The following is a 6041-nucleotide window of genomic DNA, read 5'->3' on the forward strand; positions in this document are numbered from 1 at the left end:
CAGTCAAGTGACAGAGATATTCAACTGTCACTAAAAACTCCCTCTCGTTGCCTTTTATAGTCACCTGGCATCTACTGAGTCTGGTCTGCATCACTAACATTTTGTCTTTCAGGAATGTCATATAAACGGAATCATACAGTATGAGACTTTGATATTCTTTTCTTTCATTCCGTGTACTGCATTGGGGGTTCGTTCTTGTTACATGTATCAATAATTTGTTCCTTGTTTTTGGACTGAGAAATACCCCTTTGGGTGGCTGAACCACAGAGATTTTATCCATTCACCATTAGACTGCTTCCAGTTTAGGGCATCTATGAGTAGAGCTGCTGTGAACACTGAAGTCCAGGTTTTTATGTTAACCTAAGTTTTCATTTCTCTAGGGCGAATTCCCAGGAATGGTGCTGCCGAGTCTTATGGTATAAGTGTATGTTTAACTTTTTAAAAAATTTACTGGCGGAACAAGATGGCAGAGGAGTAGGTGGATCTGGAGTACATCTCTCTCCACGGATACATCAGGAATATACCTTCAGACACAGAAGTGCATGCAGAACACCAGCTGAGCGCGGACAGGAGTACCTGAGCAGCATAGAAGAATATATAGACCCATGCAAAACTCAGTAGTATGAAGGAACTAGGGGGAAAACAAGAGTATTAGTAGGACTGGAGGTGGGGGAACTGAGGCAGGGGTCCAATCCCCACATCAGGGCAACTGAGTCAGAGGAGAAACATTTAAGGCTGAGAGTGAACAGCTGATCTGTGGCAGCCTAAATGGAATGAGAATCAGACAGTCCTTGCCACAGCCATACATACTCCGGACAGGGATGCAGATCCCCTGGAAGACGCAATGGCTGGGAGCTGGAGTTTAGGAAGTGTGGAGCAATCCCAGGGCGAGGGCTGCTGTTGACTGTGGAGAGATGGATCAGGGGGATGTGAGGGAGGAGACTGTGGTAGGAAATAGCTGTGGAGGAAAGCCAGGCAACCATGGAAGCAAGGTGATACTGCTGAGTCGCGTGTAGGGGGTGGAGCCATCACCATAGCCTCTCGTCCCCCACACGGCAGCATTGGCAGCTGAACAATAGAGAAGCTGGCCCATCAAACGCCTGAACTACAAACACTGAACTACAGCGTAGTACCCGCCCCAGGTGCTCCTTTAAGTGACTGATGCGCCAAACTACAGAGTACGACCCCAGCCAGGGTGCCCCTTTAAGAGCCTGATGCCCCGATCTACAGCGAAGGACCCCAGCTAGGGTAGGGGGCCCCCTCTATGTGCCTGACACATGGAACAACAGAGAAGGACCCCAGGCAAAGGAGCCGTCTAAGTGCCTCTATGGGTGGAGCTACGGAGAAAGACTGGCCAAAGAGACCTTCTGATCACCAGCTACAAGAGTCTCGAAAAAAGACTCTGATGGGGCCCTAACTCCTGCAGTGGAGGCAATCCATGTCCCTGCACACTTGGTGCCGCCAGGGTCCCCGCAAGCCAAGCCGCTGTGCCTCCTTCATCCTCAACTCTCACTGGGGCAGAGCTGCCACAGGCGAAAAGAGTCTTGCATCTGTGTGTGCAGGGTTGCTTTGATAGTGTCCGACTCTTTGAGGCCCTGTAGACTGTGGCCTGCCAGGCTTCTCTGTCAGGAAGGGAGGTTCTCCAGGCAGGAATACTGGAGCGTACTGGCCAATAGTGGTTGGATACCTTTCTAGAGCACTGTATTTCCTGCTGCCCTAGCCTCCAGCTCCCCTGAGTACCTGGTGCCTGCAGAACCCCTGTAATCCAAGCAGCTGCACCATCTCCACACCTGGCCCTCACAGGGGCAAACCCCAGTCCTCCAGGGCAGCCTCAGGAGCAAACCCAGTGGATGGGCCACATGCAGAGGTGGAAATAAAACCACAACTGAAACCCAGGGGCAGTGTGGCTAAGGAAGAAGACCCAAAACCTTCCCACCAGCTGTGCAAGCTGCAGATTAGATCCACAGGATCAACTAGGCAGACTCTGTGTCTGTGGAATATGTAAAAGGTCATTGAGAGCTCCCGCAAAAGAAAACGCACTAGTCCTGATAGCTGTGGACACTGGAGGCAAGAACCCAGAGCAGTAGGACCAGGTGAGAATCTGAGCCGCCCCCACAGCAGGTCCAGAGATCAACACAGTGTTGGAGGGCATCCTAGGGGGTGAGGTGGGCTGTGACTCCCAGCAAGGGAAAGGATTCTAATAGCAGTGACTCAAGAAAAACATTTATTATTGTCATGTTTTGACTTGTTCTGTAGATTCTTTGGATTTTTTTTCCTTTTTCTTTTCCTCCCCGCCCCTGCCCCTGTTGTAATTGTCGATTTCATTGGCACTATGAAATCTACTTAAGCTTTTGAGTTTGGCTGTTTTTTTCCTCAGTCACATTTTTTATTGTTGTTATAAACTTCTGCCTCTACATTGGACTTTTGCAGTTCTGGGGAGTTTTCCTTTTTTCTCTCTCTCTTTTTTTAATTTTAATTTTTTAAACCTATTATTATTTTCTCTACCTTTATTCCTTTGTTGGCTTTTCCTACTGTTCTTTCCCCCTTGCAGTTAATCTTTAATGTATATAAATCTTTATCTACCTGTATTTAACTTTGCACATCTATTCTTTCTCTGTTTTCTTTCTTTCCTTTCCTCTCAACATATTTGTTAGTTTTATTTTCATTGCTTTATTCCCCACTTGGCACCTTGCTTTAGTTTTGTTTTCCAGTTTGTGCTTTAGTTAGTTTTGTTCTGGTGGACATATTTTTTGGTTTCCTTTGTTCACTGGATCAATCTATTGTACTTTATTTTTGTTGTACTGTTTTAATTTTGCTTATGGGTGTATATGCATATGTGTGTATTTAATCACACTTTTTATTGTTGTTATAAACCTCTGCCTCTACGTTGGGCTTTTGCAGTTCTGTGGAGTTTTTATTTTTTCCCCCATTTTTCTTTCTTCTTTTTTTTCTTTTCTCTTTTTTATAATTTTAATTTTTTAAAACCTATTGTATTTTTTCTACACTTATTCCTTTGTTTACCTTCCCTACTGTTCTTTTCTCCTTGCAGTTAATCTTTAATGTATATAAATCTTCAATTACCTCTATTTAACTTTGCACATCTATTCTTTCTCTCTTTTCTTTTTTAAATTTTATTTTTAAAATTAATTTATTTATTTTAATTGGAGGCTAATTACTTTACAATATTGTAGTGGTTTTTGCCATACACTGACATGAATCAGCATAGGTGTACATGTGCCCCCCCCCCCATCCTGAACCCCCTTCCCACCTCCCTCCTCACCCCATCCCTCAGGGTCATCCCAGTGCACTGGCTTTGAGTGCCCTGTTTCATTCATCGAACTTGGACTGGTGATCTAGTCCACATATAGTAATATACATGTTTCAATGCTATCCTCTCAAATCATCCCACCCTCACCTTCTCCTACAGAGTCCAAAAGTCTGTTCTTCATATCTGTGTCTCTGTTCCTGTCTCGCATATAGGATCATCATTACCATCTTTCTAAATTCCATATATAGGCATTAATATACTGTATTGGTGTTTTTCTTTCTGACTTACTTCACTCTGTATAATAGGCACCTCACTAGAGTTGATTCAAATGTGTTGTTTTTAATAGCTGAATAATATTCCATTGTGTATATATATCACAGCTTTCTTATCCATTCATCTGCCGATGGATATTTAGGTTGCTTCTGTGTCCTAGCTATTGTAAACAGTGCTTCGATGAACATTGGGGTACACGTGTCTCTTTCAATTCTGGTTTCTTCAGTGTGTATGCCCAGCAGTGGGATTGCTGGGTCATTGCATGTCTATTCTTTCTCTGTTTTCTTTCTTTCCTTTCCTCTCAACATATTTGTTAGTTTTATTTTCATTGCTTTATTCCCCACTTGGCACCTTGCTTTAGTTTTGTTTTCCAGTTTGTGCTTTAGTTAGTTTTGTTCTTAATTGGTAAATATAATTTTTTTCTTTCCTTTGTTTGTTAGGCCAATTTATTGTACTTTATTTTTGTTGGACTGTTTTGACTTGCTCATGAGTGTATAAGTGTATATTCCATTATTTTAATTATTATTTGTCTGATTTTGTAACTGCCATATGTGATAAGCTTATAGCAAGCATTATTCTCAATGGTGAAAAATTGAAAGCATTCCCCCTAAGATTAGGAACAAGACAAGGGTGCTCACTTTCACCACTATTATTTAACATAGTTCTGGAAGTCCTAGCTATAGCAATCAGAGAAGAAAAAGAAATAAAAGAATCTAGATCAGAAAAGAAGAAGTAAAGCTCTCACTGTTTGCAGATGACATGATGCTGTACATAGAAAACCCTAAAGATAGTATCAGAAAATTACTACAGATAATCAGTGAATTTTACAAAGTTGCAGGATACAAAATCAATACACAGAAATCACTTGCATTTCTATATAGTAACAATGAAAAATCAGAAATAGAAATTAAGGAATCAATCCCATTCACCATTGCAACAAAAAGAATTAAATATCTAGGAATAAACTTACCTAAGGAGACAAAAGAACTGTACACAGAAAATTATAAGACACTGATGAAAGAAATCAAAGATGACATAAACAGATGAAGAGATATTCCATGTTCCTGGGTAGGAAGAGTCAATATTGTGAAAATGACTATACTATCAAATGCAATCTACAGATTCAATGTGATCCCAATCAAATTACCAATGGCATTTTTCACAGAACTAGAACAAAAAATTCACAATTCATGTGGAAACATAAAAGACCCTGAATAGCCAAAGCAGTCTTGAGAAACAAGAATGGAGCTGAAGGAATCAATCTTCCTGACTTCAGATTATACTACAATGCTACAGTCATCAAGACAGCATGGTGCCGGCACAGAAACTGCCGGAGCCTGCGGGCAAACGAACTGGTCGAGAACGCAATTACCAGAGTACCTAGGAAAAATAAGACTCAGAAAGATGGGGTTGAGAGGGACGGAGTCCGCTTGCGTCTGACTCCGCCAACTTTATTGAAGAATACCACGCCTATATATACGCTAACAGGAGTTACTAAGAATAGATCGAGGGTTTGCATACGTGCAGAGCTACAGATGTTTTAAATTCCCACACTCAAGATCAGTAGAGCATTAATTACCCTAGCGCCCAACATGATTAAGATCAATAGAACATTAGATAGAAAACAGGCTTCATCAATAGAACATTATCTAGATGGAAAACAGGTTTTGAGCATGATGAGTTTATCAGCACCAGAAAAACAGGCAAAAAGTCACCGGTGTATTTTTTCCCTGAAGGAGACAAATGCCAGTCTATACTTTAACAAGAAGGGGTGGCAGGACAAAGAGAGACCCTTTGTTCTCTCTTAGGGCCGTAAGGGGCCTGTATGTTCAGGCCAGCTCCCTGCAAGAAACAGAAATATAGACCAATGGAACAAGATAGAAAGCCCAGAAATAAACCCATGCACCTATGGGTACCTTATTTTTGACAAAGGAGGCAAGAATATACAATGGGACAAAGACGCACTCTTCAATAAATGGTGCTGGGAAAACTGGACAGCTACATGTAAAAGAATGAAGTTAGAACATTTCCTAACATCATACACAAAATTAAACTCAAAATGGATTAAAGACCTAAATGTAACACCAGAAACTACAAAACTCTTAGAGAAAAACAGGCAGAACACTCGATGACATAAATCAAAGCAAGATCATCTATGACCCACCTCCTAGAGTAATGGAAATAAAAACAAAAGTAAGCAAGTGGGACCTGATTAAACTTAAAAGCTTTTGCACAGCAAAGGAAACTATAAGCAACATGAAAAGACAACCCTCAGAATGGGAGAAAATAATAGTAAATGAAACAACTGACAAAGGATTAATTTCCAAAATATACAAGCAACTCATACAACTCAATGCCAGAAAAACAAACAACCCAATCAAAAAGTGGGAAAAGGACCTAAACAGACATTTCTCCAAAGAAGACATACAGATGGCTAATACATACATGAAAAGATGCTCAACATCGCTCATTATTAGAGAAATACAAATCAAAACCACAA

The sequence above is a fragment of the Cervus elaphus genome, chromosome 17 (assembly GCF_910594005.1).
Source record: "Cervus elaphus chromosome 17, mCerEla1.1, whole genome shotgun sequence".
Lineage (NCBI taxonomy): Eukaryota > Metazoa > Chordata > Mammalia > Artiodactyla > Cervidae > Cervus > Cervus elaphus.